Source organism: Periplaneta americana, chromosome 14 (assembly GCF_040183065.1).
Source record: "Periplaneta americana isolate PAMFEO1 chromosome 14, P.americana_PAMFEO1_priV1, whole genome shotgun sequence".
NCBI lineage: Eukaryota > Metazoa > Arthropoda > Insecta > Blattodea > Blattidae > Periplaneta > Periplaneta americana.
This window is the reverse complement of record NC_091130.1, coordinates 150,177,139-150,186,699: the sequence shown is the minus strand read 5'-3', so window position 1 is coordinate 150,186,699 and position 9,561 is coordinate 150,177,139. Positions and strand designations below refer to the sequence as shown.

Below are 9,561 nucleotides of genomic sequence, written 5' to 3'. Positions count from 1 at the left end.
TGGGTTAAATTTTCATTAAGAATGCTGTTCTCTATTTGAATCTGTTTAGCAATGTAATATTCTTCTGCAGAATTTATTAATTTAGTTTCTATTCCTGATTTTAATATTTTTAAGGCTTTATTTGCTGGGCCTAATTCATCCATAGCGCACAAACCAACTAATAAACTCAATAACAATTTAAACAATAGACATCAAGAAGTTAACAAACTCCACAATAATGGTATTTACAGATTGGAATGTTTTACATGTAAAGAAAAATATATAGGACAAACCAAAAGAAATTTCAAAATTAGATACAATGAGCACATTTCTGACTTTAAACATAATCGTAAGAAATCTACATATGCATCTCATCTAATAGATACTGGACATGAATTGGGCCCAGCAAATAAAACCTTAAAAATATTAAAATCAGGAATAGAAACTAAATTAATAAATTCTGCAGAAGAATATTACATTGCTAAACAGATTCAAATAGAAAACAGCATTCTTAATGAAAATTTAACCCAAATCCGAAATCCCCTGTACAACCTCTAACCCCGTCACCACGCAATATCCTTCCGTGTAGTTGTTTACACGAATATACACTTCCCCCACGTCATACCAGTTACAGTCCTAATAGCAGCAGGTCGTCTCACCTCTATGTAAGTACCTCCATAATTTATCCCTCCAATTAATTTTCCAAATTCTACTAAAATTGATATTAATTATTATTTCATCACATATAATTTACATTAAACACAGGATGTCTATAGTAATCCATACAGTTGCTAACTATGCAGTTGTCACATTTTAAACGACGTGAGTACTTTTAAATATCCAATCCGATTACAATTTACATTTGATATTCCCATTTCTATTATATTTTTTATACATTTAAGATATATTCACTACTCATTGGACTGAACAAGAGTTCCACGTATTATGAAGTTTAATTACTAAATGGTTTTAGCATTTTTAACATTATTTAAGTTTACTACCTGTAATATTACATTTTAATAATGGAGATGGCTTGTACATCATTAATTCAAATAGTACTCACCACCAATAGCTACGTATATGACATTGAGATATTGTATAACTCTGCCTGAGGATGCCTGAATAGGCGAAAACGTTCGCAATTTTGTAATTCATGTATATAAACTTAATGACTATAAAATAAGTCATTATTTTACATTGATTTGTCATCGACTGAGTAATAAAACATTATATTGTATTCATTTATTGAATTGTAAAGCTTTAATAAATTGTTCTTATTTAAAGGTATTCCATTTGTAAAATTATTTTCCTACTTATATACAGCTTCATCAAAGCAGGGGTTATGCAATAGACATATTTATAACCTTGATTTATTAATAATTGATTAAATGGCGATCTTACTCGTGTTAATTATGTAAGCATGTGCGGCTTACAATTGTTTCGGTGCTACTTAACAACATCTTCAGAGCCTACTAGATCTCGGTGCTATCTCAACTTCGCTGCCTGATGTGTGGGTGCGTTCGTGTGATGAAGAGTTGTGTCAAATAGTGTGTGTGTTCTGAAATTGATCTTTGTGTTGAGAATTCGATTAGGGTGTGTTTTGGTGTGTCTGTATATTTCATATTGTTCTAGTGTGTTGAGTTTTTGGTTTTTGGGTTGTATGTGTAGGATTTCCATGTCTGTATTTATGTTATTGCATGTGTGGTTAGCATTAGTTATGTGTTCGGCGTATGTAGATGTATTGTGTCCTCTGGTTATTGCTTTAATGTGTTCTTTGTATCGAGTTTGGAATGATCTGCCTGTCTGTCCAATGTAGAAACTGTCGCAACTATTGCATGTGAGTTTGTATACGTCTGTGTGGTTGTATTTATTTGTTTGTGTGTTGAGATGGCTTTGTATTGTGTTTTCTGTTCTGTATGCTATGTTGTATTTCTGTTTTCTGAATGAGGATGCGATCTTGTGTTTGCTTTTGTTTTTGTGTTCGTATGTTAGTGTGATGTATTTCTTGTGTTCTTGTGTTTTGTGTGTTTTTGTGTTTGTTGAGTGTTTGTTTTGTCTTCCTTATGATGTTGTCTATTATGTTTGGGCTGTAACCATTTTCTTGTGCTATGTATTTGATTGTGTTCACTTCTTCATTGTAGTGTTGTTGACTCATGTGTATGTTGAGTAATCTGTGTACCATTGTCCTGAATGCAGCATGTTTGTGTGTGTGGGGTGATTAGATGTGTTGTGTATGTGTGTGGTGGTGGTGGTTGGTTTTCTGTATATTTTGCAGGTGTGTTTGTTGTCAACTTTTGTTATGGTGATGTCTAGGATATTTATGGAGTTATTGTTTTCAAGTTCCAGTGTGTATTGGAGTTTTGGGTGTATTTTGTTTATATATTGGTGTAGTTTGTGTATTTGTCGTTTGTTTCCTTTGTATAGTATGATTTATTAGTTCTCTCTTCATGGTTCACTACTATTTTCGTTTTCTTATACACAGAATTCATCACATTTATTAGATGACTGGATTATTTTCTTTTTCTCATTATTTCACATAGTTTTCTCCTTTTGACACTACCAAATGCTTTTCCATAATCTATTAATAAAATATATGTGTGTAAGTTGAATTCACTTCTCTTCTGTATAACGTGTTGCTTTATACGTGGTACATTCATTAAGTTCTGAGACTAAGGGCATAATGGCGGTGTCGTGCACTAGAACGGATACGTGGCACCGTGATACGGTACCTTGTCAGTTAGTCTCTCGTCCCAGCATCATACAGTTACGTGCATATAGTGTAAGCAGAACTACGGTCATTGTTGTGACGGTGATTTGAATGCGCGCGTCGGAACTCGAGTATGTTGCAGTTTGAGCAACTGGCAAACGTCACGTTCTGTCAGAAATTAGGCGAAACTGCTATAACCGATCATAACTGGAGACGAAACATGGTGTTTCCTTTACGATCCGCAACTGAAGCGACAATCCGCCACCTGGAAAACGCCATTATTTCCACGACAGAAAAATCCGCAACAAGACAGTTCAAAAGGCAAGGTGATGCTTTAACAGTTTTTTTTATTCAAACGGAATTGTTCACATAGAATTCATCCCACAAGGTGCAACTGTAGACAAGATCATCTACAAAGAGATTCTTGGCCGTTTACGCAATTCAATTCGTCGTAAGCGTCCTGAGCTTTGGCATAGGAAGAATTGGCTGTTGCTACACGACAACGCCCCTGCATATCGCTCCATCCTTGTCCAAGAGGAACTTGCAAGGCAACAGGTCGCTGTTTTGCCACACCCTCCGTACTCACCTGATCTCGCACCATGCGATTTTTTTTCTCTTTCCCCTCTTGAAATCAATCCTACGTGGGCGTAATTTTTATGCGGCCGAAAAGGTCATGACTGTCACAAGAGAAGCCATACGGCATCTTCCTGCCAACATCTTTCAGCAGTGCTTCCAGCAGCTACACCAACGTTGGCAGACGTGCATAGCGGCCAACGGCGACTATATTGAGGGAGGATGTCGATCTGTTTAAGTGTACGCGTATCACGCGGCATCTTCTGAGACATCCAGATTCTTGTGGGTGCCTACCCTTCAGGCGTCAGTGTCAGAACTTAATGACTGTACCACGTAAGTCAGAACAAGATCTATCTTTCCTACAACCTCTCTGTTCCTCCTTTAATAACGGCTCAATTATAACATATTTTATTCTTCGGCTTTGCAAACAATTTTATAATCGGTATTCAAGAAACTAACAACTCTGTAGTTAACACATTCATTTCTTTTTCCTTTTTTAAATAGTGGATGTGCTACAGTTACTTTCCATTCATCTGGGTTAGTGTAAGTGTTTCAACATGCCTTAATTAGTGTTAAAAATCTAAATTTTATTCCTGCAGGAGCATATGTTATTAATTATATATTAATCCCACCACATCCCGGAGAGTTTTTATTTTTAAAGATTTTTAAAATTACTTCAACTTTCTCCATTTATATATGAACGCTGTAACATGTTTATTGATTGTAATTATAAGAGTTAACTAAAGCTTGTCCTCAGTTAAGGCAAGTCACTTTGCTTCGTACTCCAGCGTACTACAAAACCTTAACCTAGTGACGACATTCACATTCCACAGTCTTGAGAAAAGCAAAAAAATAATTGCAGCACCTTTCACTTAACACTGCAAAGCAGTACTAAAACCGGAGCATCGGTGGTTCAGTGGTAGAATGCTCGCCTGCCACGCGGGCGGCCCGGGTTAGATTCCCGGCCGATGCAATTATTATAATATTATTTTCTTATGCAGTAGCTTACCACCGGCATTACTATTTTTAATACTATGGCACTGCGATCAGTAAACGGAAACGGCTAAAAATGGGACTATTAATGCAGTTTTACTTGCTGAAGATATTGTCTTACTGGCCAAGTCAGAAATCGAATTACAAAAGATGAATTTTACATTTACCATTAACGTAGAACTTCAACTGTAAAATTACTACAACGAAATTAACCGTTATATTTCTCTTACGGAACAAACCCAATGAAATAAACAATTGTGATTAAGAATGTCACAATCCAACAGGTTTCCAGCTTCTTACATTTTCACTATAAATTTACATATATAATTTAATGATGACTTTCACAATAAACTTATAAACATCAAGTTATGTACGGCAAAATTAAATGGAACGTTAAAAAGATACTTAAAAACCGAATAACGGCCTATTTTAAGTCCTACAGTGTGAAGAGAAGAACTAGAAGCATTTCAAATGTGAATACGGAGAAGAATGGAGCGTATAAAATGGACAGACAAAATAAGAAATGAAGCTGTGTTGGAAAGAATGATGCTGAAGCTGATCAGGAAGAGAAAAAGGAATTGATCGTGTCACTGGCTGAGAAGAAACTTCCTACTGAAGGATGCACTGGAAGGAATGGTGAACGGAAGAAGAGTTCGGGCAGAAGAAGATATCAGATGACATTAAGATATATGGATCATACGCGGAGACTAAATGGAATGCAGAAAATAGGAAAGACTGGAGAATGCTGAGTTTGCAATGAAAGATCAGGCCTTGGGCAGAACAATATGACTGAATGAATAAGAGTAATGCTTTTATATACAGAGATCCTACAAAACACCTTTACGCTTTCGAAATACTCGACCTTTCCAGGACTCGAACCTAGAACTTTCTGATCGAAGTCAGATGCGTTAACCATTACGCCACAGGGCCACGTGGCTTGCATCTCCTTCTCCTGTCAGTTACTGTACTTCGTTCAATATTTGTGTTTCAAAATACTTGACCCAGCTAGGACTCGAACCTGGAATCTTCTGATCCGAAGTCAGACGCGTTATCCATTACGCCACAGGGCCACGTGGCTCGCTTTTCTTTTTCTTCTCCTGTCAGTTACTGTACTTCGTTCAATATTTGTTTCAAAATACTTGACCCTGCCAGGACTCGAACCTGGAATCTTCTGATCCGAAATCAGACGCGTTATCCATTACGCCACAGGGCCACGTGGCTCGCTTTTCTTTTTCTTCTCCTGTCAGTTACTGTACTTCGTTCAATATTTGTGTTTCAAAATACTAGACCCTGCCAGGACTCGAACCTGGAATCTTCGGATCCGAAGTCAGACGCGTTATCCATTACGCCACAGGGCCACGTGGATTGCTTCTCTTTTTCTTCTCCTATCAGTTACTGTACTTCGTTCAATATTTGTGTTTCAAAATAATTGACCGTGCCAGGACTCGAACCTGGAATCTTCTGATCCGAAGTCAGACGCGTTATCCATTACGCCACAGGGCCTGCTTGCTTGTCTTTTTCTTCTTATGTCAGTTACTGTACTTCGTTCAATATTTGTGTTTCAAAATACTTGACCCTGCCAGGACTCGATCCTGGAATCTTCTGATCCGAAGTCAGACGCGTTATCCATTACGCCACAGGGCCACGTGGCTTGCTTCTCTTTTTCTTCTCCTGTCAGTTACTGTACTTCGTTCAATATTTGTGTTTCAAAATAATTGACCCTGCCAGGACTCGAACCTGGAATCTTCTGATCCGAAGTCAGACGCGTTATCCATTACGCCACAGGGCCGGCTTGCTTGTCTTTTTCTTCTCCTGTCAGTTACTGTACTTCGTTCAATATTTGCGTTTCAAAATACTTGACCTTGCCAGGACTCGAACCTGGAATCTTCTGATCCGAAGTCAGACGCGTTATCCATTACGCCACAGGGCCGGCTTGCTTTTCTTTTTCTTCTCCTGTCAGTTACTCTACTTCGTTCAATATTTGCGTTTCAAAATACTTGACCCTGCCAGGACTCGAACCTGGAATCTTCTGATCCGAAGTCAGACGCGTTATCCATTACGCCACAGGGCCACGTGGCTCGCTTTTCTTTTTCTTCTCCTGTCAGTTACTCTACTTCATTCAATATTTGCGTTTCAAAATACTTGACCCTGCCAGGACTCGAACGTGGAATTTTCTGATCCGAAGTCAGACGCGTTATCCATTACGCCACAGGGCCGGCTTGCTTTTCTTTTTCTTCTCATGTCAGTTACTGTACTTCGTTCAATATTTATGTTTCAAAATAATTGACCCAGCCAGGACTCGAACCTGGAATCTTCTGATCCGAAGTCAGACGCGTTATCCATTACGCCACAAGGCCGGCTTGCTTTTTTTTTTCTTCTCATGTCAGTTACTGTACTTCGTTCAATATTTGTGTTTCAAAATAATTGACCCTGGCAGGACTCGAACCTGGAATCTTCTGATCCGAAGTCAGACGCGTTATCCATTACGCCACAAGCCCGACTTGCTTTTCTTTTTCATCTCATGTCAGTTACTGTACTTCGTTCAATATTTGTATTTCAAAATATTCGACCCTGCCAAGACTCGAAGTCAGACGCGTTATCCATTACGCCACAGGAACATCTCATTTTTTTTTCTTATCGTGTCTGCTGATGTATGTTATTCTAATTTTGTTTTTCAGTATCCTGCTTGGATTCTAGCGTGGAATCTTTTAATCCTAAGTGAGGTTAGTTACCACAAGAGATTAATCCCACTTCTATTATACACACATTTGACTGGAAAATAGCTGAGCGATTTCGACGAGTTTCGTTAAAAAGTGTGCTTCTGAATTGAACAAATTAAGTATTGCATAAAATATTCCGTATTAGACTATCTTAAAGATAACTGTGTGGTGTCATTGAAAACAGTAATCGATGACGTCACAACTCGCATAACAATAGTCGCAAAAATATCTTATTTGCATAAAAAATATTCCTTTCTTAATACCAGTTTTGACATGTCTGATTTTTTTAAATACTCTTATTAAATTTAAATTGCAATAATATGAGTTACTTCTGAAAAATCGGGTTTATATATCAAACACTTCATTTACCCCACACAAAATAATCCATGCACTTAGTCCTGTATCTTACTCTCCTCGAATACCCCAAGTGTTTGCACTTGAAATTATTTCTTCTCGAAAGGTATGTGGAGATGGGTGTAAACTGGAAATCCGTCCTCATATAGTAATGCAACTCTTTCCCATTTTTCTTCTTGTACTCCCTTTGTTATCTTATTATTCTTCTTTTCTTCCCCTCGTTATCCTTATATTCTCCTTGTTCCATTTATCGCACAATCCACAAAGTAGTTCTACATAAACAGAATAGTAAATCTATGCACCTGTCAATGTTTCTCTTTAATGTGGAACCGTTATTTTCCTAGAGAAGTTAAGAAATTTAACTCATATAAAGCTTGAGTCAACACAAATGCACGTATACAGGATGTTTAAAAAATACGGGGCATAATTTCAGGTATGTATTTCCCACATGTAGACAATCAAAATAGTTCATTACAACATGTGTCCGGAAATGCTTCATTTCCGAGTTATGGCCTTCACAACGTTGAAATTCACCGGAACGTTTTTCTTTCCGCTGGTCGTTGTCATTACAGAAGATGTTCAAAATGTCCACCTCCTGCTTGAATACAGATCTCACATCGATGTCTCATTGACCTGCGAACACGATCCCAAACTCCACGAGTATTGCGTATGTCCTCAGAACATGCCACAATTCGATTCCGAAGGGATTCCAAATCAGGCACCGGAGACGAATAAACCAATGATTTTAAATGGCCCCACAAGTAGAAATCGAGAGGGTTCATATCAGGTGAGCGTGGAGGCCAAGCAATTGGGCCACCTCTACCTATCCATGAATCAGGAAACCTTCGATCCAAGTACCGGCGAGCCATACGACTGAAGTGTGCAGGAGCGCCGTCATGCAAGAAGTGAATGTGTTGACGATTGATCAGTGGAGTGTATTCTAAAACATGAGGTATGGTGTTTTCCAGGAAGTTTGTGTACGCCTGCCCCATAAGTCTGTTTACAAGTACATGGGGTCCAACTAATCGATCACTAATGATACCGGCCCACATGTTGAGGGAGAACCGCACCTGGTGATCAGACGGAACAGTTGCACGTGGGTTTTCATACGCCCATACATGCTGATTGTGGAAATTTGTTATGCCATCTCGTGTGAACTGTGCTTCATCTGTAAATAATACTAAGGCAGGAAAGTTCGGATTTACACCACACTGCTGCAAGAATCACTGACAGAACCTAACTCGTGCAGGGTAACCTGCTGGTGACAGGGCCTGTACACATTGCAAATGATAAGGATACAATTGATACTCTTTCAACAGTCTCCAGACAGTCGTATGAGGAACATTGACTTGCAACGCTACCCTTCGTGTGCTGATAGAAGGAGTCACGTTCACAGCCGCCTCCAGAATCTCCTCCTGTACTTCTGGAGTTGTAGATCTTGGTCGTCCCCTTCCCAAACCAGGAGAGTTAAATTTTCCATACTCGCACAGACGGTAATGGAGACGTACAAATGTCTTCCCATCTGGACATTGTCGCTGTGGGTACCTCTCCTGGTACAAACGACGAGCCAGCGCAGCATTGCCGTCCGCCTTACCGTACATGAAGTGTATCTCTGCCAGCTCTTGATTTGAATACATGTCGCACAGTCTAACGCCTACACAACACTGAATGTAACCTTCGCCTCGGAATGAACTGTCAGAGTGCCCTCTTAATGTCTCCTTTGACGGCAACGACCTGCGGAAAGAAAAACGTCCGGTGAATTTCAGTGTTGTGAAGGCCATAACTCGGAAATAAAGCATTTCCGGACACATGTTGTAATGAACTATTTTGATTGTCTACATGTGGGAAATACATACCTGAAATTATGACCCGTATTTTTGAAACACTCTGTATATAAGTAGTTCAGTGATGTGAGAGATGCTTGACATAGACCAAAATTAAACTCGGAAACGGCAATACAAAATCAAGTTTAAGGTCTTTAGGATTCTGAATATTTTTAATCAAATCAAAATCCGCAATTTAACTCTTTGTACCACCATTCCCCTGTATTCTGTACAATACTTACTTATGGCTTTTAGAGAACCCGCAGGTTCATTGCCGCCCTCATATAAGCCCGCCGTCGGTCCATATCCTGAGCAAGATTAATCCAGTCCCTATCATCATACCCCACCTTCCTCAAATCCATTTTAACATTATCCTCCCATCTACGTCTCGGTCTCCCTAAAGGTCTTTTTC

General features: G+C 38.9%; 12 non-coding genes across 12 annotated transcripts; 1 reads left to right on the top strand and 11 right to left on the bottom strand.

Annotated features, from left to right (window-relative positions):
• Positions 1-4,161: 4,161 nt before the first annotated feature.
• TRNAG-GCC (transfer RNA glycine (anticodon GCC)) lies at positions 4,162-4,232 on the top strand. Its single transcript has one exon. It is a non-coding gene; the product is annotated as a tRNA-Gly (tRNA).
• A 1,017-nt stretch (positions 4,233-5,249) lies between these two features.
• TRNAR-UCG (transfer RNA arginine (anticodon UCG)) lies at positions 5,250-5,322 on the bottom strand. The gene has a single exon. It is a non-coding gene; the product is annotated as a tRNA-Arg (tRNA).
• A 70-nt stretch (positions 5,323-5,392) lies between these two features.
• On the bottom strand, positions 5,393-5,465 carry TRNAR-UCG (transfer RNA arginine (anticodon UCG)). Its single transcript has one exon. It is a non-coding gene; the product is annotated as a tRNA-Arg (tRNA).
• A 72-nt stretch (positions 5,466-5,537) lies between these two features.
• On the bottom strand, positions 5,538-5,610 carry TRNAR-UCG (transfer RNA arginine (anticodon UCG)). Its single transcript has one exon. It is a non-coding gene; the product is annotated as a tRNA-Arg (tRNA).
• A 72-nt stretch (positions 5,611-5,682) lies between these two features.
• On the bottom strand, positions 5,683-5,755 carry TRNAR-UCG (transfer RNA arginine (anticodon UCG)). The gene has a single exon. It is a non-coding gene; the product is annotated as a tRNA-Arg (tRNA).
• Positions 5,756-5,823: 68 nt separating this feature from the next.
• Positions 5,824-5,896, bottom strand: TRNAR-UCG (transfer RNA arginine (anticodon UCG)). Its single transcript has one exon. It is a non-coding gene; the product is annotated as a tRNA-Arg (tRNA).
• A 72-nt stretch (positions 5,897-5,968) lies between these two features.
• Positions 5,969-6,041, bottom strand: TRNAR-UCG (transfer RNA arginine (anticodon UCG)). The gene has a single exon. It is a non-coding gene; the product is annotated as a tRNA-Arg (tRNA).
• A 68-nt stretch (positions 6,042-6,109) lies between these two features.
• TRNAR-UCG (transfer RNA arginine (anticodon UCG)) lies at positions 6,110-6,182 on the bottom strand. Its single transcript has one exon. It is a non-coding gene; the product is annotated as a tRNA-Arg (tRNA).
• Positions 6,183-6,250: 68 nt separating this feature from the next.
• Positions 6,251-6,323, bottom strand: TRNAR-UCG (transfer RNA arginine (anticodon UCG)). The gene has a single exon. It is a non-coding gene; the product is annotated as a tRNA-Arg (tRNA).
• A 72-nt stretch (positions 6,324-6,395) lies between these two features.
• On the bottom strand, positions 6,396-6,468 carry TRNAR-UCG (transfer RNA arginine (anticodon UCG)). Its single transcript has one exon. It is a non-coding gene; the product is annotated as a tRNA-Arg (tRNA).
• Positions 6,469-6,536: 68 nt separating this feature from the next.
• On the bottom strand, positions 6,537-6,609 carry TRNAR-UCG (transfer RNA arginine (anticodon UCG)). The gene has a single exon. It is a non-coding gene; the product is annotated as a tRNA-Arg (tRNA).
• Positions 6,610-6,677: 68 nt separating this feature from the next.
• TRNAR-UCG (transfer RNA arginine (anticodon UCG)) lies at positions 6,678-6,750 on the bottom strand. Its single transcript has one exon. It is a non-coding gene; the product is annotated as a tRNA-Arg (tRNA).
• Between the last annotated feature and the right edge of the window lie 2,811 nt (positions 6,751-9,561).